The sequence below is a fragment of the Spinacia oleracea genome, chromosome 3 (genome assembly GCF_020520425.1).
Source record: "Spinacia oleracea cultivar Varoflay chromosome 3, BTI_SOV_V1, whole genome shotgun sequence".
Taxonomy (NCBI): domain Eukaryota; kingdom Viridiplantae; phylum Streptophyta; class Magnoliopsida; order Caryophyllales; family Amaranthaceae; genus Spinacia; species Spinacia oleracea.
In genome coordinates this window covers 74,908,481-74,933,723 of record NC_079489.1, presented here as the reverse complement: position 1 = coordinate 74,933,723, position 25,243 = coordinate 74,908,481, and the positions used below count along the sequence as shown (strand labels likewise).

Below are 25,243 nucleotides of genomic sequence, written 5' to 3'. Positions count from 1 at the left end.
TAGATATTGAGTTGTAATTTGGGGAATAAAGGGTTGAGTAATCATAGTGAGACTTAGAGTTAAGTCTGAGATAAAGAGAGGAAGAGCATCACAATAATCAAATGAGATTGCTGTGTGGAACTCAAGTTTGAGAGAAACTCGAGTTGTTGAGAGTTTTGTAATCGAGGTATTGCAATAATATAAAAGAGTTTGAAGTTTTTCCTTCTTGATTAGTGTTGAGAAGTTTCCTCAATTTTATATCCTTGTGTCTCTTTGATCACAGTTCTTTTGTTGCTTTAAATTCCCCAAGAAACTTTACCAAAGTTCCATTTACAATTCCAACTCCCCCCCTCTTGTGCGTGTTCCTACTGGAATATCAGAAGGAGAGAAAAAAATTGTTAAATATAATGCATGAAATTTGATGTTAAGCTAATACTTGGGAATTCACCTTTCACATTTTTCACTATTGAGGACCTATATTTTTTTTTTACCTTTTAGGACCTAGTATTTATTTTCCGGCAAAATTAAACCAAAGCATAGAAATTTAGTCCAGTTGATTAAAAATTTAGGCCCTTGAGTTAATAATCCATATGACTTTTGTGTAAACATTGGCGCAATTTTCGAACTGCATCCAACAACGAATTTTTTTTTTATTTTTTTGATGGGATACCCAACAAGTAACAACCAATTAAAAAATGGAAGTTTTGATTTTTGACTAAATTATTTCTTTAATTTTCTAAACTACCCTGTATTTGATTGTTATTCTACTTATTTTTAGAATTATCAGCTAAAGAAGTGTGCGATTTTCTTTAATTTTCAATTTGATTGTTATTTAGTTAAACAACAATCAGAATTATTAGCTAATTAAAAAGTGTCGTGTAGATTGCTTCTCAATTGGTTCCTCGGGTTCTACTTTGTGTAGATTGCTTCTCAAAACCCAAAACATCTCCATCAATTCATGTAGATAGCTTCTCAAATTGTTCATTCAGTTCTAGTATAAGGTAATTTTGGTGGAAACAAAAATGTGAAATTTTGGGTTGTTACACCACCAACCATGGAAAAAAATAAGTGTAAAGGAGCAATTATATGGGTTAAGAGAGTCACCATTGGTCCATTGTTGTCTAAGCATCCCGAGACGGGGCTCACAAATACCCAGAAAATCATGATTCCAATCACAAAAATGTTTCTAAAGATCAAATACGAAAAATATCAGCAAATTAATAATGCAATGGTGGTATACTATTAGTTTAAGTATCACATTAACGACGCCTTCAAATTATCATTGACATATTATTAGCATACTCCGGGCGTAAAAAAATGTGTTGATCTTACAATAGTATTAATTGGAGTATGTAGTATCAATGTATCGGCTGATGTGTGGTTGTTTATCAAAATGGAACAAAGAGAACATTCTTTTACACCTTTATTTTACATTTATTTACTTTTTTAATATAAAATAATGCTCGTATGGTTAATAGTGGGTTAACATAGTTGGCTGGAAAATGGAAATGAAGTCCTAAAATATGAAAAAAAAAGGTAGGTCCTTAAAGGTAAAAAAATATAAAAGATTAAACCCCAACATTTAGCTTAACTCGCAATTTCTTACATCATTTTTACGATTGAAGTCATTTTCTCTTTCATCAAACCTCCACTTTCTCTCTCGAAAACCCACCATTTTCTCTCATCAAACTACATATTTATGTCATCAAACTTCCGATTTCACTATTATTTAACCGATTTTAGTAAAATTATACATAGTTCTACAAAAATTAAGGGATTTGCAACTTGTGTAACCCTAAGAAATGAATTTGTGTGAAGAATGACAACTTAATAGCTCAAAATCAGACTTTTTTTTTACAAAATTAAAAACTTTCTCTCTCTACCTTTCCTCTTCTCTAAGAAAAAACCCTTCAAACCCTTCAAACCCTAGCGGCGGCCGCCTGCTCGCTGGTGGTCGAAAGCTTATCGGCCGCCGGCGAGCTTGCGTGCACCGTCATAGTTATAGTTAGTAAGTTTGTTTCACCGGCGACGAAGAAAAAGAGGCGAACAAGTTCCCGTTTTCGTAAATTTCAACTCCTCTTAGTTCGATTTTCTCTCGTCGGTGTTGTAAGGGTAATTGGTGGTTCATCGGGCAAACTCAATTTCACCATCATCGTTTCGGGAGTTTCTTTGTCCAGATTTCAACTTTAGGCGCCTATCTCACCACTTCCCCAAACGCCGCCACCAAAATCGAGTGGTAAAGGTAAAAGTTTAGGGGTTAGGGTTTCGTTTGGGTTAGGAATCGTCTACTTTGAGTTGTTATCGGGTTAGTGTTTGACCTATTTAATCCCAAAACTCTTTAGAACGCCGCCGCCGTCTCGTAGTGTCGTACCACCCCGATCTTGACGGTAAAGGTAAAGGTAAAGTTCTATTTGAGGGTCTCAATTTTGGGTTTTTTAATTGGTCATTTGTGTGTTGTGATTTTGGTTATGGAATCCCGTAGGTTTTCTAATGATGTTGGTTTTGAGATTTGGCTTGATTTTGCGATTATGGCGTGTTTTTATAGGCTAATGTGGGTAGAAAGTTTCTGGTTTCTTTTCAAGTTTGTTGGTAAGTGTCCTTTTGTGATTGTTGGTTGTGGTTGTCAAATGTGGTTCCTAGTTGTTGTTCGAAGGTGGTTTAAAGGTGATGAATATTTGGGTGTTGGTTACATGTTTGCTAAGGTAAAGCTCGATGGAGTCATCTCCTCCTCTGAGGTTGGTAGTTTAACTGTTGGAGGTTGTGTTGTGATGTGTAGTTTGGAGGGCTTCGTCTCATGTAGCTGTGGAGTTGGAGGTATTGAAGTTAGTGGTTGGATGAGGAAAGTAGAAGTTAGGAAGGGTCTTTGTGCTAGAGTCTTGGGTCTTAATTGGTTCTGGAGGTTAACAGTTGTTAGTCTTCTTTTTAGGTTAGCGTTAGGATTTATTCTTAACGCTTTCAAAATCCAAAATTTGAACGTTGCTCCCCATTTTATGGGGCCTCATAGCATGCTACTCGAGTCATGTTTTGTGACTCTAGGCGCTTGTGTGCAATTCACAAGGTCTTTTAACCAAGAGTGTAGCTTTGTCTCGCTTCCTCTGCTTTTCTTGTCTCCCAATTTCTGCAGATTTGTTAGGGAGCATCTTAGTGGTAAGCAACCCAATGTTACCACCATCTTCTAAGGGAATCTCAACCACAAGGGGCCTTGGCACGATAACGCCTCAACGGTGGTGTAAACAAGGTAGTTACAACAATCAAGGGCCGACAAGGGAAGAGCCAACTACTTACATGCCTATAAGGATTATAATCGTAGTAGTTTGTTTTGTAATGTGTGTAATGGTCTATAAAGACCTAGTACTTTAGTTTGTAGTTTGTAAACTTATATTTTTATGCAAATTTAGCCTATGTCAAAAAAAAAAAAAAAAAAAAAGCTCAAAATCTGCAAATAAACAGAGAACAAATCATAAGTAAGTATAATCACAATATTTTCTTTTATTTTATTAACATTATTAACTAGAATTATTTTATTAACATTATTGTACAAAAAAAATCTTATACTTCCTCCGTTCCATAAATATCGCACCATCTCATTTTTACACTATTCGCACTAGAAATTTGGTCATTTTTTGTGATTCTACCTAAGTAAAATTATAGTTGCGTGGGATCTTGTTAGATTCGTATCGTTATATATTTTCTAAATATAGTTTTTATTTTATAATTTTTACTTATACATAACTCGAGATATTAAGAGTCAAAGTACGTGTTGGGAAGCGTAAAGTCAACCATGGTGCAATGTGTATGGAACGGAGGAAATATAATTTTTTCGCAAAACAACACTAGTTTTGTAATTTAAGTTTTGATACAGAGCAATAAAATCAATCGTTGTCGTAAATTTTTTTTGATCAATCGTTGTCGTAAATTAAAACTAAGGAAGAATATGTGGGTAATAATGAAATGTAAGGAGTTATTAACCATCAAACACTTGAAAATTAGAAAGTTCCCAAACCCCAACCTCCACCTCCACCGCAACACCGCTCTGTCAATTCCACGGTCATAAAGCTCGCCGGCGGCCGATCTAGCTTTCGTGGTCGCCGGCGAGTGTAATTCTCTAACAGTCATAGGCTGAAAGCTTTGTTTCGCGCGGCCAATTGCAAGGTTTTAATCTCCACCGTTTACGTTATATCTGTAAGTGTAGTGTAGTTTTTTTATCCCTCTCTCTCTTTGAGGTGTCTCTAGTAGTGTTGTAGTGTCTTGCTTTTTGTCTTCTTAATTGTCTGTGAAGTTCAATTGGCTTTTCCAAGATTTTAATTTTCAGACTTAGGTTTTCTATCGCGATGGGATTGGGGGTAGAATCAAGTTTGGCTCCTATTTTGTTGTATCATTTGGAGTGCTTGGAAGAAGATGATAGTATTATTGTGGGCTTGTTTGAGAATTTTAATGATCCAGAAATGGCTATGGAATATGTCTTTTATCTCAAGGAAGAAGGAAACTCTCTGTTCAAAAAGAATGATTTTAGTGATGCTTTGCTGAATTATCAAAAGGCAATCAAATATTTTTGTGTCATTATATGTGGTGTTAGTGAGGACTTTCATTTGCGTGGCATAAGTATAGAGTTGAAGGAACTTATAATCTCATTACATTTAAATGTTGCGGCCTGTGCGCTCAAATTAAATGAGTTTAGTTTAGCTATTGTCTCCTGCTCCTTAGTTTTGGAGATTGATGGCAGAAATGTTAAGGCTCTGTTTAGGAGGGGATTGGCTCTAGCAACATTGGGAAGGCACGAGGAAGCATATAAAGATCAAACAATAAAGACATTGTAAGGGAGATAGGAAATCTTGAAAGCCCTCACTCCGTAAGAACTGAAGTTAAAGCAGTAAATGCTTTCAAGGAAACTAAAGATCAAGTTTTTACTTTGGATGTTAGAGGAGGGATTAAACGAAGGGAGGATAGTGAAATGGTGGCACCACTAAAAAAATCTAAACATCTCCAGGTTGTTAACACTAATATGCAGGATTTAGATAGGTCGAATGATAAGGAAATGATGCCCTCTTATATTATGGAAGATAAGAAAGGCAAGAAGATTATGTCATCTGTAGATATGGCTTCCACATCAAAGAATGTCATGAGCGAAGATAATTTGAGTTGTATGCTTGAGGTAGAGGATGAGAACATGACTAGTGAGATAGCTAGTGTTTGTAGTAATTCCAAAAATGATTGGGGTAAGGATGGATTTCCAGTGTCTGAAGTTGAAGAACACTCTGGTGAGGCTTCGGGTATTGCTAAAATAACTCCTAAGAATATGTCCTTCGAAACAAATTTTTATGTTGCAGAGCCCAAGAATCGGTTTCAAAACCGAAAAAGGCAGGGTTCTATCATGATGATACCGAAAAAAGTGTATGATCAGCTTGTTCAAGGGAGGTCCATCACCTATTACAATGCTAAGGCCGGGTCAATTTTAAAAGTTTGAGTAGCTGGTGTGCAAAAGTCCAAACAGACTGAGGATAAACCTGAATTGTCCCCCTTATTCTCTCCAAGGAATCAGGAAAACAAAGATAAGAAGATTGAAGGCACTGAATCAACTTCAAGTGTTGAACAGAAGGAGGAGCTCTTTCCTCTAGAGTCCATCAATGAAAGTACCACTTTGAAATTTGAGCAAGCCTTGTGTGAAGTTGTGGAAGATAATTTTTTGAAGGGTGATTATACATCATGTATCTCAGGTCCAACAGCTTCATATCCTGAAAACTACTACATCAAGCCAGATCTTAAGTTCCGGAAAGCAAATGTGAAGGTCGAAGGTCGTACACAAGGGAGAAGAGATAAGACTATCAGGAAGAAAAACTTTAAATGCTCTAACCCTTCATTTGGTTGCAGGATTCATGTTGGAATGAAAAGGAAAACGCCAAGCACAACATCTCTGGATTGCCACTACCGCCCATGGAAGAAGAATATGGCTACTCCTAGTTACTGTTATGTTAATGTTGAGTCTACTAGTGTCAATAGTATTAAGGATAGTAAGCCCCAATGTAAGATCCCAAGGTGTTATTGTATGTATTATTCTAGTAAGGTCGAGGATTCTGATAGAGTTAGTTGCATCTCCCATGAATTAGTTATAGGCTGATTGTAATGGGGGTTGTTGTATCTTTGTTTTAATAATGCATGTTTGAATTTACTGCCAAAAAAAAAAAAAAAAATGAAATGTAAGAATATTGTTGTGGATCTCAAAACTTTACAGCAAATTACAAAAGAAATTGAACAAATAAGAATATGTTGTTGTTATGATTATGTTCACTTTTAAATATAGTTTTTTTCGAAATTTAAAAACTAATGTTCATTTTTATATGATACTGAATAGTCAACCGATTTTCATTATTTGAAAATTGATAAAAATGCTCATTTTAAAGAGTCGTAATGTTCATAAAATGATAAAATGATAAAATGCTCATTTTAAAGGGAATTTCTCACTGGTATCAACGTGTTATCTGCAATTCAGGATGAAGCTCAGGCGTGCCTTGCTGGAATTAGATGAGCTATTCGGTGCGACATTAAGTATATTTTAATTTTGACCGATTCTTATTGTCTAGTGGACATGCTCCGAGGAGGTGGGTGTGTTGATCTGCAGGTTAAGTGGACATTGGCTGAAATAGTGGCACGGGCTAAGGATTTGGACTACTGCTCTGTCAACAAGGTCGATAGGGATAGGATTCATCCGGCTCACGTTCTTGCCACGGGAGTAGCACGATCACTTATTGCTTTTTCTAATGATGTTTAGTTTGTATTCTTTAAGCTGCTATAAAAAAAAACGTGTTATAGACATAGTTTTGCCATTGGTACACAAAAATCTAATTGACTTCTATGTGGTAACCTTATACGTACTAATGACACTATAACGATGTGAACCTAACATTAAGTAAATGTTAACCGAGAGTTATTAGTATAAGGATACCACATAGAAGTTGATTAGATTTTGTGCGCCGATGGAAAAAGTCAATAAGATGATGCTATTAGTAAAAAGTTCATGATAATAAGTAAGGATATATATGTTCGATTCTTGTTTTGTAAATTTAAAATTGTAGTTATGATATTTAAAACTTACTACCTCCGTTTCAGAAAGTTCTTTACGCTTTGGAAAATGTGTCCAAAGTATAAAAACTTTGACCGTAAATTTTCACCATTATATACATCAAAACGTTACATGTAAGATCTTGTTAGATTAGTCTCGGGATGTATTTTCAGAATATCAAATTTTTATAATTTTTTCACATACAAAATGGGATATATTATTAGTTAAATATTGCATTGGAATCCGTGCATATAGTAACTGTAAAGATCTTTTTGAAACGGAGGTAGTATATGTTAAAATCGATCGTGATAAAAAAAAGTCAAAGAATCACCTATCATTGGTGTTTATGTTCAATTTATAAAATTAATTGTTCAGTTTTATAAGATCAATGTTCATGGCATGTTTGATATTTTATTCAAAAGTTCAATGTTCATTTTAAAAAGTTGAATGAGGATGAGAGAAAGACGAAGTCGAAGAAGCAAAGGAGATAGAATGGAGGAGAAGTTAGTGAATTCGACTCGTTTGATGGTGGTAGAAATTTGTCGAGAAGGAGTAGGGACACGTGGAAACTATTAAGAATTTAAGATAGAGAGGAGTTGCACACATAGGCGGAGATAGGGGGCGGGAGGGGGAGGCTGCCACCCAACAATTTAAAAATACATATTTACAGTGCCAAATAAAAAGCACATCATTAAATACTCCTTGTTTCAGTGGTTATCTATATTATTAAAGCAAAGTGGTGAGGAATGTGAGGGCTCAAAAACTCCAATCCTCACCTCTCATGCAAAGTTACTTAAGGAAATTAGGTAATTAAAAAAAGCAAAAAAATAAAAAATCAACAAAAGTCTTCACACACAATTAGTTGGGAGACTAACTTGGAAATAAGAATAATTAAGATACTAGGCAGAAATAATAAGGAAACAATTTAAAAATTCACTTTCAAATTTGTGATCAAATTTTTATCATAGTACATGTATGATAATTATCAGAAGACAATATTATTTTTTGTATTATTATTGTTTTGTTTATGCTCATGTGTAGGAGCTGAATATAAAGTGTATACTATGTTACTATGTTACACACGCAATACAAAAAGTCAACTTGCAAGTTCGTTAATTTGTTGTCGTTGGTCAATGAGTATTCCAAAGATAAGGGTGAAAAAATCCAACGTAGATGGAATTTGGTGTTCATGGGTTATGTATGACTGAAATTCTAATATATATTCATAATTTAGGTCTTTTTTAGTTTTATAACTAAATATTTAACTTTCAACTTTTGTAGAGTGATGAGGTGCAAGTGACTTTGTTTGACAATATCATTGATAAAAAATGGACATCATGAAAGAAGGAAAAGTGTATTCTATTGCCTATTTAGAGATAATGTCATTAGATACAAGTTATATATATATGTTTCGGATAATTATAGATTGAAATTTGGTGAGAAAGCTGAGATCTTGGAGGTACTTGATGATATATGTTGAAGATATATAGCGATTCAATTTCAAACTCAAAGACTTCGATTTAGTGCAACAATACTTTAACGAGAAAAATCCACCAAACATCGGTATCTTTTTTGAATTCTAATAAGATTATAGTTTAAACCTTTTTAATAATATCGATAATAGGGTTGGATTAGAATCAAAATTATAAAAAAAAAAAAAAACATGTCTATAATATGAAGCCTACTTTATAAAATTAAAAAGTCTGTTTATGTTAGTGGGTTCATCCTCTCAGGTTGTCTAACAGAGACAATAAATTCATTGATAAAAATGGATATCACGAAAGAAAAGTGTATTCTATTGCCAATTTGGAGATAATTCCATTAGATACGAGTTATAAATATGTTTCGGATAATTATAGATTGAAATTTGGTGAGAAAGCTGAGATCTTGGAGGTACTTGATGATATATGTTGAAGATATATCGTGATACAATTTCGGTTTCAAAGACTAAAATCCACCAAACATTGGGATCTTTTTTGAATTCAAATACTATTATATTTTAAACTCTTTTAATAATATAGATAATAGTGTTGAATTAGCATCAAAATAATTAAAAAAACATGTCTACAATATGAAGCCTACTTTATAGAATTAAAAATTGTATTTACGTTAGTGGGTTCATCCTCTCAGGCTGTCTAACAGAGACAACAAAAATCATTAAGTTCGTGCATTTACATAGGTTTTGTCTAATTCGACTAATTCCTAATCACTAACTGGTGAACGAGTCGTCGGATAGTGAGTTCCATATTTATTGGTTTGGAAAATTACTAGTAGACCATTTAGTTAGTTTTAATAATATAGACGTGAAGCATTAGTACGAGCAATTAGTATGACATTGTTGAGCATACTACTAATGAACGTTTTGGTATTTCCACATAATAAACATTGTAGTTAACATCGTCTATTAAGATATTTGTTATATTTTTTACAGGCACTCGTGCAATAGCACGGGCACAAAATAGTTCCTTGTTATATTAATGCACTTGGGCTCTTGGTTGCACATGAGAGAAAACTATATAATCATAAAACAAGAAAAAAGTTCATTAATATTCATATTTTTTTTACAAATTTTTAAATTAGACGGTCTGACGCGTCAGACGTGCCCACGTGTCAGGGCGTGGGTCAGGACGCGGGTAAAAAAAACCGTGGTTTTCAATTCGGATCATATAAATACCTATTTTTACCCAATTTCAACACCCTAAATCATTTCTCTCTCCTCAAACCCTCTCTCTCCTCAAACCCTCTGCGTCTTGAAAACCCGAACTCGCCGCCTGCGAGTTTCTCTCTCCTCTTGATACTCTCCGGCGCCGGCGGTCGTCGTAGGTGAGAATGATTGTCGCCGGAGTTGAAGATCCGGAGATTTGGCTGCCGAACGAGCGAGGAAATGGAAGATCGACGAAGGAAGGAGAGGGCGGAGAAGAGCCGCATACACAACCACCTCGTCGGACAACCAGAATATTGCGCTGGTGGCTATAATTTCGCGGTGGCTGCGATATTGGTTGGGTATGCGGTAAATCAGCCTTGAGAATGTTGCCTCCTTGCCGGCGTCGCCATAAGAGGTTAGGATTTTTTAGCTTTTTAATTAATTTTGTTGATTTTGCAATTTTAGGTTTTAGATTGATTTTTTCGATTTTGTAATTTTTGTTTAATTATTTTTGTTTATTTTATCGCCGTAGTTGGTGGCTTTGATGGAGGCGGCGTCGGTGATTCTCCTTGTCGCAATAGCCGTCGGAGATGGATGGGGAACAGAATGGAACGGAAGACTAAACGGCGGTGGCGGCTGAGGACGTGGTGCTTGGCTGCCTCGTGGCTACTGTTAATGTTGGTTGTGGTGTTTTATTTTTGTTTTTGTTTAAAATAGTTACATTGTTGTTATATTTAGTTATGAAATTGAATGGTTTAGTTAAATTTGTTGTCAATAATTATAGGACCACCCTGTGTAGCACGCTGCTTAATACTGCTTTTGTTTAACAGCTTGAAACGCTGCTTGTTGCTGTCACAACCAATCTAATGAAGGATGCTTGTTCTTTTATGATTTATTCTAGCCAAAGCAGGTTCAGATGAGATGCTGGTCTACTTTATCTGCTCAAAATTCATAAGTTGGTGTTTTTTTATACCAAAGTTGACTAGGTTTGACTTTGGTATATTATGTGTAATTACAATCAAAATTCATCATGTCGGTATATTCTGTGTAATGATTAAATAGGTTTTAGTTCATGGTTAAGATGATTTAGTTTTAGTTATACTTTTGTTATATTTAGTGATGAAATGAAATAGTTTAGTTACACTTTTATTGTCTAAGTTTTAGTTGTGATTTGAACCAATTAGTTAAACTAGATATTCAATTAGTTAAGTAACGAAATCAATTAGTTAAGCAAATGAATGAATAAGTTAATTTAATTGAACCAATTAGTTAAACTAATAATTCAATTAGTTGTGTTTTCTCAATTATTATTTTAGTTATAATTTTTTTGTATTTAGTTAAGAAATAAATAGTTTTAGTTATTTATTTCAATTAGTTTTGAGATTGAAATCGGTTAGTTAATCAATAAAACCAATTAGTTAAGCAATATATTCAATTAGTTAAGCAATATATTCAGGATTCCTTGTGGGTGAGATGGGTGAATGCCATCTATATTAAAGGGGGGAATTGGTGGGAGTATCAGCCAAGGGCTGATAGTGGTTGGTATTGGAGAAAGATTTGTGAAGTTAAGGACACTTTAAAACTACATTATGATGAGAGTGCTATATGTGCTATGCCTTTTTACTCAGTAAAAAAGGTCTATCAGCAATTACTTCAGCACACTCAGCATGTATTTGCAGTCTGGAATAGATCATCTATTCCAAAAACCAGAGTCATTTGCTGGTTGATGTTACAAGGTAGACTTCAGACAAGAACCAGATTGTGTAAGTTTGGGGTGTATGATACTACAAGTTGCCTTTTCTGTGACAGTCATGAGGAGACTCATGTGCATCTGTTTTTTGACTGTCTATACAGTAGGAAGTGTCTCTTGGAGGTTAAGCAATGGCTGGGAATACCAGTGAACATGGTTAGATATATGGCTTTGATGAGATGGATACACTGGAAGAGTAGAGGATGCAAATTTCAGAAGCATGTCATGTATGCTGCTATTAATGCAACAGTTTACACAATATGGAGAGCTAGAAATGAGGTTCTTTGGAACCAAAAGCTTCCTACTGTGACTCATACAGTTAGATTTGTACAGCAAAGTGTAATAGATAGAATGCAGCAATTAGGGATTCCCAGAATCAGTAGTAGAGTCCAGGATTGGTGGCAGAGTAAAATGCTTGTATAGCTTGGGTCTTTCACATGACTGTTGTCATGTTTTTTGGTAGGGGATGAGCTCTCTGAAAGCTTATCCTAGGTTGTAAATTGGTTCAACTTGTTTGCTAATGAAGCTAATCTTACTTATCAAAAAAAAAAAAACTAATTAGTAAACCGCTGAAACTAAACTAATTACCAATTAGTTAATCAATCGAACTAATTAGTTAAGCATTTGAACCAATTAGTTAAGCAATAAAATCAATTAGTTAAGCACTGGAATTAATTAGTTAAGCATTTGAACCAATTAGTTAAGCATTTGAACCAATTAGTTAAGCAATGAAACCAATTAGTTAATCAATCGAACTAATTAGTTAATAATTCGAACTAATTAGTTAATCAATCGAACTAATTAGTTAAGCAATGATATCAATTAGTTAAGCAATCGAACTAATTAGTTAAGAATTTGAACCAATTAGTTAAGCAATGATACCAATTAGTTAAGCACTATAATCAATTAGTTAAGCACTATAATCAATTAGTTAAGCACTATAATCAATTAGTTAAGCACTATAATCAATTAGTTAAGCACTAAAATCAATTAGTTAAACACTGAAACCAATTAGTTAAGCAATAATAACTATTAGTTAAGCAACCGAACAAATTATTTAAGTACTAAAACCAATTAGTTAAGCACTGAAATCAATGAAAATCAATTAGTTAAGCAATGAATTCAATTAGTTTAGCAATAACATCAATTAGTTAAGCAATGAATTCAACTAGTTTTATGCCCGTGCGATGCACGGATGTTTTCTGGTTTATAAAATTGTTTTGTTTACCATTGAATTTTTTATGGGCTATTTTCACTTTTTTTTTCAAAATTGTTATATTAACTAATGACAACTTATATATAACATAATATAATATAATATAAAGATTGTCACAACATACTCGGTATATATGTAGCAATTTGGATTTGGATGAATATATTACCAAAGTGTCCACCGTCGACCGCAGTGATTAACCCCTTGTCTCGTGGTGACTAACTCTATTTTTTCGCGTGTTCCAATTAAGGGTTTGGGGTTGGTAAACAAAATGTGTATCTTTGCTAATTTGCATTAAAATTAATAGTAAATGTAGGGAAGGCATGGAGCTAATATTATGTATCCTCCGTTCCTTTGTTTGTCCAAAAATTCTTGCACGCATAAGATATACAATAAGTTTAGTATATATCAAAGTAACTTTAACCCACTGTTTTGTAACTTTTAACATGTTTTAATTAACTTTTGTATAATGGAAAATTGATGGATAAAAATTATAAAGAGTTAAATGGTTACCTTTAGAAATAGAGACCTTTTACATTATATCAGGGTACTCCAATGTACAATATTTATTGGACACCAGCTTAAATAAGAATTTGCATTGTTTGTTTGAATTTTCAATTTAAGTAGAGAGAAACTTTGTCACATTTTTATTTTCATATATTTAAAAATTACATTAATATCAAACAATTGAGGAAAGTGGCTTATAATACATAATGGAATAAAAGATATAACAAAGGGAATGCTTTCCTTGGTGTCTTATTTATTTGTAGTTACGAATAAAGAAGTTACAATATTGTTTAGTTTTACTTATCCGCTATATGCCGGAGATCATTTGAAGTATTGATTTCCAAATTCCAAAAGTTGCATCTTGTGTTTGTCCAATGGCTCTGCATTCCAGTTATGAACGGTTGAGCAAATCTAATATATATAAATAAAGGGGAGTTTTTTGGAGAGTATTTAGAACGTCTACGTAGGATTTCCATGTCATCACACACTAATATTTTAGGTTTATCAAAAAATAAAATAAAATAATATATTAGAGCCCTGCCATAATTAAATTTCGTTAGAATGTTAGGCACCAAATCCTGCGTCTACCTTTTCATATATTATGTTAGAGTCCTGGCACCAAACAAATTTGTTGGAATGTTAGCACCAATCCTACGGCCATATATATATATATTATATTAACAAATATTTTAGCTTATGATAAAGATTAGATTCCAACAAAATTTATCATATTTCTACCAGCTTTTTGTATATATATCCCTCTATTTCTTTATCCTCCTCCTTATCCTCTACCACCTCATGTTGTTGTCGTAGGAAGATGGTATTTTTATGGTACCAAAGCCATGATATAAGCGAACCCCGTGCGGTTGTGTCAGGATTTGTGTGTTTTACACGATGTGGGGTGTTATCTGGTTGAGAGCTTCTTGGTTAGGAGGATTCTGGTTAGGAGGATTGATGAGATTTTGATTAAGAAGTACAACTTGAAGCGTATGAATACGATTCAATGTAAATGGGATTGATTTGTAATCTTCTGTAAAAATGTCCTAATTCACTAATTGTATTGTACGTAAAACTTCATTAATTAATGGATACACAAAAGAATGTACCGATGTACGCTTGATGTTTAAAACAATTACTCCATGCTATTATACTTCTCCCTCCGTTTCATAAAATTCATCACTTTTACATTATAACGAGTCCTGTCGTATTTAGAAACTGATAATAAAGTTTTCGTCGGAGACAAATGAGCTTCAAACCACTTAATATGATAAGAGGCAGATTTCAACAAACCACTTAATATGATAACATGATAAGAGGTAGATTTCAACGTTTAAATATATTTTATTATCTTAAGAATGTGATAAAAGATAAGAGATTACAACAAACATGTGAATACATGTATTTTTTTGTTTTGCCTGAAAAGTGCAATGTTCAGTAGTTAATTTTTCCAATGCCATAGTATTTTGGTGATGTCTTTTATTTATGGACATTATGGTTGTGTTGACTCGCCTAGGTCTCTTTAAGCAAGGAAAGAAATAGGTGTGAGCTTAAGCGGACGCCTAATATATTCAATGACATCTCACTTTAGAAGTAACAAATAAATCAGAAGAATATCAGTAATTACTCTTATTACTCTTAACTACAAAGTACTCCCTCCGTCTTTTTTTGTTTTTTTTACGTTTGTTATTTTTCACGCATTTTAACGAATAATTAATTTGCACTAAAATTCCTCAACTTTTTTATTTAAACGAGATAAATTACGTTTATTTATAATGTTTTCACTTTTATCAACATTCTGATATTGGGAAATGAGAAAAATTTAATGCCCCAATGGAAAAATGTGAAAAATTAAATGACCCAATGAATTTGATTGGTTGAAATAATAATCTTACTAGAGTTGTCCCATGAACTAATCATTTTATAAGTTCATTTTTTCTATGAGTGTAATATTTTAAATCGATCTTAAGAAAATATTTATGCTCCAGTTTGAAAAGATGTACGAAAATTGACAAACCCGTGCATCGCACGGGCTTCAAAACTAGTGTAATAATATGAAGAAGTAAGAAATTGATTTAAAAAAGTAACTAAAATGAGCTAAAAATCAATTACGGAGACACGTGCCTAGGCACCAAAAGTTTGCAAGTTAAAAACTAAAATTAAAATCACAAGCATATAAATACGGAGTGTTTGTACAATGTATGACACTAAAAAGTCCTAGAAACATAGAAACATACATAGAAATATATCACATAGGTTTTCTGGAATGTAAAAACTCTTAATACCATTATAGGATAAACGGTTTTTTCATGAAATGCCCTTGAGGTTTAACGAAATGCACCAAATACACCCGCGTGTTTCAAATTACATATTATACCCCTATTTAAACTTATTGTGCACCAAATACCCTTCTTACTAACGGAAGTCTAACGCCGTCAGTCATTAGTGCTAATTTACCTATTTATCCTAATTATTAACAATTAACCTCCAAATAAACCTGATTAATACATAACAAACCTAAAGATTTAGCAACCAAAAAAAAAACTCACTCAAAATTCAATCAAACTTCTCGAAAATCTAGGTTCAAAATTTGCCCAATTTAAATCAAACTTGTGATAAAATTAATCGAGCAATAATGCTTCTACTTCAATCAATTATCTCATCAATTAGCTCCACAATTCGTGCTAAAATCCCCAATTTGATTTGCCAAATCCTAAATTCAGAATTGATTTCTTTATGTTTTGATCCAATTAATGTAACTTCTGGGTTCGAAAATCAGGGAAGGGGAGAGGAAAAGAGGAAAATTTTGGGTTCGAAAATATGAATTTAATCCAGAGCTTTGTTGCTTCTTCAATGGAGTTGGGTTTCTGAAAAGCATCTTCATCGCGAGAGCTTCGTTGCTTCTTCAATGGAGTTGGGGTTGCATGAATTTAATCTAAAATTTGGGGGTTTGAGTTGCGAATTGAAGAGGAGAGAGAAGAGGATGAGAGGAGAGCAAGGATGGGGGAATGGAGAGGATAGAGTAATTCTCGTTATTGGGGTAGTCGATGGTGGTTTTGGTGGTGGATGTGGGACTTCATTCGGACTTGGGAGAGAGAGAAGGAGTTGTAGTGGTGGAGGCGGTGTGCGCTTTGAGGGTGGAGGCCGACGGTGCGGAAATTGGATGATGGAGGTGGTGCTGTGCACTTTGACGGTGGAGCCGGTGCGGACTTTTGTGATGGCGGTGGTGCAGCTTCAATGGTGGTGTGTCTGTGGGCTTGGTGGTGGATAGAGCTATCACAGTGGTTCTAATTTCCATAAATAATCATGTTCGATTAGGTTTAATTAGTTTAATTAGGGGGGTTAAGTAAGTTAATTAGCACTAATGACTAATGTCGTTAGACTTCCATCAGTAAGATGGGTATTTGGTGCACAATAAGTTTAAATAGGGGTATAATATGTAATTTGAAACACGCAGGTGTATTTGGTGCATTTCGTTAAACCTCAGGGGAATTTCATGAAAAAACCGTAGGATAAATGGTATTCTTGTTTGGTATATGCATAATAGGGCAAAATACAAGAAAACTTAATATTACATGTCCATTATACTATAATGAGGGAGAAGAATAATATGGTGCTATTAGGTGTCAATAAACTAATTAAAATGGAAAAAAAAAACTTTGTTATGTTTCTTAAATAATTCATGATAGAAACCATACACTTAAGAAGGTTCCTTATGACATCCATCTAAAGGAAACACAAGAAAATTTGTAATCGTATTCGTGAGTAATATCTAAATAGTGACAATCAAGTAATTGGGTTTTTCCTCTTGCCTAAAAACTTTGATTTCTACCTATTATGCAACTCTTCTTGTCTCTTTCAAATCCAGAAGTAAACATGTTAATCCAGTATCAAATAAGCAGATAATGCAACAAAACAATTTTAGCTATATTTAAGGGACTGTCAAGGATAAATAAGCATAAGCAGCAAAACAATGTTTGTCCATTGACTGGTTTATCCCAAGATTCCCAACCATAGTCTTTTTCATATCCCTACGAAGTCCAAACCAATAATACCAGCATCAAATTAAACAACGTTTTTACTTCATGAAAGATGTTGTCATCCAAGTGCAAACCCAGTTCTTGTTAACGAAAACAAAACTAATTCTAATGGAATGATCAGAGACTAAAATGAGAGAAAAAAGGAAAATCACAAACAACAAAACTAATGATTTCAGTGCCCATACCAAAAAAATAAAATAAAAAATTGACTAACATTACCGTCAATTTCATCACACAAATTTACTAACTACTCCGTATATTATTGTAATATATTACTAATTTGTACTCCTTACAATTTATCGCTCTAACTTAAAAGGCTAAATAATACTCCATAGATAATGCGGTCAAAATTGATGAATAGAGTATTGAACTGAACAGAACAAATCATTTCTGACCTTAGAGAAATCATATTCCAATTGCACAATTCTACAATTTTCATTAACCCTAAAACACACAGAAAATTGGAATTAATATCAGTGAATAGAAAAGAAAGAAAAAGAAAAATTAGGCACCAGTAGATCTACCTGGTTTAATTTGTCAGACACAAACATAAAGTCACAATATAATAGTGAAGTAAATTCAATTGCTGCAATTGAACAATAAAAAAAACCATATCAAAGATTAACAGATCAAACACAAATTCGTCTACAACAAACCGAAAATCTGACCCCTGGAAAAGGAAATAGAGAAATTGATGATGACATAGAAAATTCGCCCAATTCATGATTTGGAAGGAGATCGAGAGAAAGAAATGGCTGAAAATGTGCCTAACTTCCCATGGAGCATGGTTAATTGATTTTTTTGTTATTAGAAGGTGGTTAATTGAAACGACGGGACTCATGTGAGGAGTAAAAGAGGGGGGAAAATCCATACTTTTTAATAAACGAAAAATAAATAGAGGACACGTGACACTCTAACTTTTCTTTAAATTCCCTGTTATTAAATACTATATAGATATAGATAAGATATATTTAAAGATCTCCAAAGATGCACATTAGTTTCAATGATATGAGAGGGCTGTTAATTCTTTACTTTATAAAAGAAATTTACCAGAAATGCAGAGTTAAACATCTGGATTACCAAGATGAAATCAAGGTTGTTGTTTTCTATACCAATTGTAAGGCTACAACTGCCCTGAAGCATAACTCTTCCCTAATGGAGTATGAAAGATCTGTATATAGAAAAGTTACCTCCTTAAATATAAAGTTATCAGAAATGTGTGAAAAAACTGATAATTGCAGCAGTTATCATTTACTTTTTGCACTGATCCTAAATTCCTCAACCCAATGAGGCAATGATTCTACAGGATTAGTAAAATAGCATTTTAAAGCCACACATCACAAACAAACATAACTTGTTAATACTGATACATATTTTAAGTTTTCCTATATGCTAAAACTGGCTTACAGACTTGAAAGAAAGATCTCTCTGACTCTTTCAATCGAACATGTCTCCATCATCCATTCATCCCAAGCTCACCTTGTGAATTATGACTCTATTGTTTAAGTACCAGATCTTTTATCTAAATGGTTAGGTTCTCTGGCAAAGAGGTTTTTAATTCATCACTACACTAACCATGGTTTGATTAAAAAATGCGTTGCAACAAATTATTGTAACGATCTTTTCATTAATTCTACAGTTCTAGGATATATCAAAATCAAATTTACTGAACTTCCTTTACTGACAAATTATTGAACTTATTCAATAATAAATTTTCAAACAACCAAAACAACGAAGGAGGATTAATATTCTTACCTAAATAGAATTGAAAATGGTAGGAAGTCCACTTTGATCAACGTTACAACACTTAATTTCTGTGTAAGAAAAAAACCGAAATTATGTTACTTTTGGAAAATAGAATAGAGTTATAGAAGTTTACTGATTGAAAATGTAAATTAATCATGAAAGTTAATTAAGAAGGCAATAAACATGACTAACCGACATTAGTACATTACAATTATGATTCTTCTGAATGATAATAAAATCTATTACTTCTCTTGCCAATTATGCAATACAATTGAGTAACTTACGATATTAAGCCGTAACCATGGAGTGAGATTTTTCTTCTAACATATTTCTTATTTGTTCTTTTTGTAGCATATAACCTTATATAGGGTGTGTTTTTTGACAAAGTTTAGATAAGCGGTTACATTTAAAAAAAAAAAATTAATTGAATCGACACTTTCGTGTAAATTAGTTTTTTTTTTCAACACAGAAAATAAAAGAAAAATAACTAATCTAACCCATAAAATTTAATTGAATCGACACTTTCGTGTAAATTAGTTTTTTTTTCAACACAGAAAAAAAAGAAAAATAACTAATCTAACCCATAAATTAGAGGGAGAATTTACCTGTTAACATTAGGCTGAAAAGTGGTTCGTTACACCGTTTGAGCTTCCACATCCTCCAGAATCGGCTCCGCTAGACCATCAGGTAATTGTATTGTTTCGAGCGCTAATTTTCTTGTTCTTGAACTTTTACCTAACATTGATTCACGGTGATAATTAATTAAATAAAAATACTAATACAAAATGAATCAATTATGTGAAGGGAGACAATATAGTTACCGAGTAAAAAAAATTAATTTCAATTAATTAAATGATTCATCCAAAAATAATTAATTGAACCCAAGAGAAGGGCGGTAGATTCTAAGCAAGACGAAGAAATCAATTAAACCCAAGAGAAGGGCGGTAGATTATAAGCAAGACGAAGAAGCCATGCTATGATTCATGCGTATACTTGAAATTGAACCTTGTTCCTTCAATTGCATAATTCCATAACAAATATTAACAATGAAGTCATTAAATTTCACAAAAATTGCACAAATCAAGCATGATTAATAGGAAATTAACTTACCTTCATTTGAGACATTATCCATGCTCAAGAAACTTATGATTCACAAATCTGATCACATAGAACTTTGATGTTAAATTTTCACCCACATCATCAATTTTTGGATTGCGATTGTTGGGATGAATTCGTGAATCTGAATTTGGTTGAATTTGTTCACAAATCGGAATCTCGAACCCATAAAAAAGTAGTTGATGGTGATGCCGACGAACTCCGTAGTTGATGATGATGATGCTGTTTTTTTTTTTTTTTTTGAATTTAAAAGCTTGGAGATTGATAATCTATTTGGATACTTGAATGGATCAATTCATGCAATTTAGTTTTATCGACTTTTCAAATGTGAAGGTTGAACCGTTGAAGGTGAAAGTTAAAGTTGAAGTTGGGAGGAGAGAATGATTTTAGATCTTCTCTTGTTTACTTCGTATGTTTTTGTCATTTAGTTTTCATTTAAAAAAAATTGTAAAAAAATATTGAAATTCTAAGAGGGTGTCACGTGGCACTTCAACCTCCCTGCTATTAAATATTAGAGTAGATTAGTTATACAATAAAACCAATTAGTTAAACAAACATACCAATTAGTTAAGCACTTGAACTAATTAGTTAAGCAATGAATCTAATTAGTTAAGCATTAGAACTAATTAGTTAAACAATGGAACCAATTAGTGAAGCACTGAAACCAATTAGTTAAGCAATAAAATCAATTAGTTAAGCAATGAATTCAATTAGTTAAGCAACCATACCAATTAGTTAAGCACTTGACACTACAAAATTATGGATTATTAGAGACGGAATTTGAGACGGAAACTATAAGCATCTCAAACTTGAGACGGATTACTAAAATTTCGTCTCTAAATTAAAATTGAGATGGGATTGTATATAGAGTTTCAAACTTTTCGTCTCAAATTTGTAATGGACTTGCCAGAATTCCATTTCAAATTTTTTTGAGACGCCCTCTATAGAGACGCCCCATTTCGTCTCAAATCCGTCTCCAATCATCATTTTGAGACGGATTTGGACTATTTAGAAACGAAATCCCTCGTCTCTATAAAATGATTTTTTTGTAGTGTGAACTAATTAGTTAAGCAATCAATCCAATTAGTTAAGCATTAGAACTAATTAGTTAAGATTTTATGAGTTTTAGTTATGATTTTAAACAATGGAATCAATTAGTGAAGCATTGAAACCAATTAGTTAATAAATGGAATAATTAGTTAAGCAATGAAACCTATTAGTTAAGCAACCGAACCAATTAGTTAAGCAATGATACCTATTAGTTAAGCAACCGAACCAATTAGTTAAACAATGATACCAATTAGTTAAGCAATGATACCAATTAGTTAAGCAACCGAACCAATTAGTTAAGCACTAAAACCAATAAGTTAAGCACTAAAACCAATTAGTTAAACACTGAAACCAATTAGTTAAGCAATGATAACTATTAGTAAAGCAATCGAACAAATTAGTTAAGTACTAAAACCAATTAGTTAAGCACTGAAATCAATGAAATCAATTAGTTAAGCAATGAATTCATTTAGTTAAGCAATAAAATCAATTACTTAAGCAATGAATTTAATTAGTTAAACAATTAAACCAATTAGTTAAGCAACCATACGAATTAGTTAAGCACTTGAACTAATTAGTTAAGCAATGAATCCAATTTGTTAAGCATTAGAACTAATTAGTTAAACAATGGAACGAATTAGTGAAGCACTAAAACCAATTAGTTTAGCAATAAAATCAATTAGTTAAGCAACTAGTATAATACCCGTGCGATGCACGATATAATCATATAAATATAAATTTATATGAAATCTGGTAGACAATATCATCAAAATAGTACTTATGGATATTTCCAAATTAAAACTAAGGATTGATAAATATGTTATTGCTCATTCAATTTCTTATTTATTAAAACAAATAAGGGTAGATGTATAAAAAAAAAATTATTCCCACTTGTATAAGCATAAAGTTATCTCGTTCACCCTTTACTAATTGGATAGTAATACCTACTTAATACTCGCACGGTCACCCCATCAACCTCATTACCTGGTCACTTAGCACCTACATACACCACTTACTTTATTCATTTAGAGATGACTTTGAGGCAGGGCTGGCTCTACAGACGCGTATCCACCAACAATTCTCCTCCCCATCTTCTCCATCAACGATAGGAACGAAATAAATTTCACCACTCCTCAATCCGCGTCTCGGGAGGTACAAAATAAATTTCATCCCCTATCATCACCCCTCGGTATACCCACACCCGCCTCAAACCCATCCTTAGGTTCAACTCTTTTTTTTGTAAGAGTTTTGAATTTTAAAAACTCTATTTTAGAGTCTTTGACAATTCGTTTGTCTGAATAGAGTAATTGAATAAATTAAAATAAATATTGTAATATGTACGTTAGTAGCAATTATATATGTATATATATATTCATAATCAATTAGATGAAGATTAACGACGCAGACAGGTCCAATCTAAAATCCACCGTAGCCCCGACAACTATGACGAATTCATTTTTTAACCCCGTCACCCACCAAACTTTCTTCAACCCCGCCCACTTGGGACAGATGCACGGGGGGATCTCCCAAAAAACTATCCCACTGACATCCCTATATTCGATAAATAATCCACTTTTTCTTTCAACTAACTTTTAAATATATTGACATAAGTTTATTACAAGTATTAAGTTGATTGTTTTAGCTATAATATTGATGAAAATATATAAAAGTGACATATATAATTAGGAGGTGAGTGTTCTCAAATCCAATCGATTCAAACTCGCCCCATTCGATGCACGGTTTATGATATGAATATTAAATTTGCATATCTAAACTATAACTATAGACAATTATCATCAAAGTAGAGCTTTTAGATAATTTTCTTATTAAACTAATGATTGCTCGGTATGTTACTGCCCATTCCATGTCTTATTTATTTAACAAATTCAAAATAATAAAATAAGGGCACATATATAAATTTACGTTCTTCCTCTTTCATAACAAACCATGTCAAACATAAATTTATTCTCATCCGTTCTTTACTTCGATAGTCATACCCACTTAACTCATAAATCATCTAAATCATTACCCGATCATTTAACACCTACCCCACCATATATTTTATTCAGCTAGAGATATCTTCGAAGCGGGGTGATGCTGGTCCCCCAACACAACCTAAAATTCTCATTCACATGCCCGTCACCACGATATGTGTCATACTCATTCCAGTCCTAATTCTCGCCTCGTAGGCAAAAAATAAAAGTAACCCCGCTTCATCCCCGTCCGTGTATCTACATCCGCCTCAAACCAAGCCCTAGACGGCTTGATCCGACATTATTTTTTGATAAGAGAGTTTTGAATTTTAACACTCTAAGAGTAGTAGACAATTTGGTTGTCCGGTTACATTATACTTTGGACACGTATAACTTAGGAAAATTTGGTAATATTAATCCAACCTTTGGCCGATTTTCTTTTATTAAGCCCACCTATGACATATTTTTTAATAATCCCACCTTTGCTACCCGACGACTTTTGTTGGACCTAAAAGGTCATAAACCTGTTGTAGGCGGTAATATATCCCTACGTAGTAGTAGTCTCTCTCGATATATCCAGTCATCATCATCAATTCATCACCATCTCGTTGACTTTTTCACCGGTTTTCGGTCACTTAAGCCCAATAAAAGTCGTTGGGTAGTAAATGTGGGATTATTAAAAAATATGTCGTAGGTGGGATTAATAAAAGAAAATCGCCCAAAGATTGGATTAATATTACCAAATTTTCCTATAACTTATAGATATTTTCCTAATTAGTTAAAATTAATGATGGATAAATTTGTTATTCCCTATTCGGTGTCTTATTTATTAAAAAAAATGAAACAAATAAGGGTACATAGACAAAATTATTTTCCTCCACATTCATTACACGTGTCAAACCTAGCCCTAGACGGCTGAACCCGACATTATTTTTCGGTAGGAGAGTTTATTTTAAAACTCTATTCTAGAGTATTTGACAATATGCTTGTTTGATTACATTAAAATTTGGACACATATAGCTTATGGACATTCTCCTAATTAAAACTAATGATGGATAAATTTTTATTGCCCATTCGGTCTTACTTATTAAAAAAATAAAACAAATAAAGGTACATAGAACAAATTATTTTCATCCCCACTCATCACATGTGTCAAACCTAGCCCTAGACGACTGAACTCAACATTACTTTTTGGTAAGAGAGTTTTAAAATTTAAAACTCAAATCTCAATTTTGTTGTCTGATTACACTTGGACACATATACCTTATAGATATTATCCTAATTAAAATTAATTATGAAATTTTTTGCTATTTCCCCATTCGGTATCTTGTTTATTATAAAAATAGAGTCAAATAATGGTACATAAACAAATTTGTTTTCATCTCTATTCATCACATGTGTCAATGATAGTGTTATTCTCATCCATCATTTACTTTGATGGTCACATGTGTCAATCATAGTGTTATTCTCATCCATCCTTACTTTGATAGTCATATTTATATCATTATCCGATCACTTTACAACTACTCCACTATTTTATTTATTCAGCTAGTCATGACTTTGAAACTGGTCGGAGTCTCCAAACTCGTACTCGTCTAAAATTCTTATCCCTATTTCCGTCACCCACGATGGGAAAAGTACTCACCCCTCCCAATCTCTTTTTAACGGGTTAAAAGTAAAACTCGTCCCCAATCTATCACCCACCCGTGTATCCACACTCGCCTCAAACCCACTCCATGACTCAATTTTTTTTGTTAAGAGAGTTTTGAATTTTAAAATTCTACTACAGAGTCTTCTACAATTTCAGTATTTTATTAGAATAATTGATTAAATAAACAAAATATTATATTATGTACTCTCTCGGTCCGGATTTAATTGTTGTAATAGTCTATTCACGGAGTTTTATGCGATAAGTTATTGTAAGATTATATTATATAATCTAATAGCAAAATAGGTATGATGGGATGTAGTGAGATTTTTTATATAGAATAAAGTATATGAGAGGGAAATAGAGAGTGAGATATAGCTCCACTTCAATTTCCGTTATCCAAAATTGCGCGCAAAGATTTTTCATTAGATTACAATGTAAAATAAAGGCAAATATACTACCCATCAAATGATCAAAGACAAAGAAACTAATAATATAAAATGAAACTATAAAATCTTTAAAT

At 33.0% G+C, this 25,243-nt stretch overlaps 1 long non-coding RNA gene across 2 annotated transcripts; it reads right to left on the bottom strand.

Annotated features, from left to right (window-relative positions):
* Positions 1-13,267: 13,267 nt before the first annotated feature.
* Positions 13,268-20,459, bottom strand: LOC110776528 (uncharacterized). Of its 2 annotated transcripts, XR_008930643.1 has the most exons (4): positions 20,044-20,459; positions 19,539-19,668; positions 17,583-19,001; positions 13,268-13,530 (listed from the first exon to the last, which is right to left on the bottom strand). It is a non-coding gene; the product is annotated as an uncharacterized lncRNA (long non-coding RNA). The 2 variants fall into 2 exon arrangements; XR_008930642.1 differs by lacking the exon at positions 13,268-13,530 and having other exon boundaries at positions 17,210-19,001; positions 20,044-20,452.
* Positions 20,460-25,243: the final 4,784 nt, after the last annotated feature.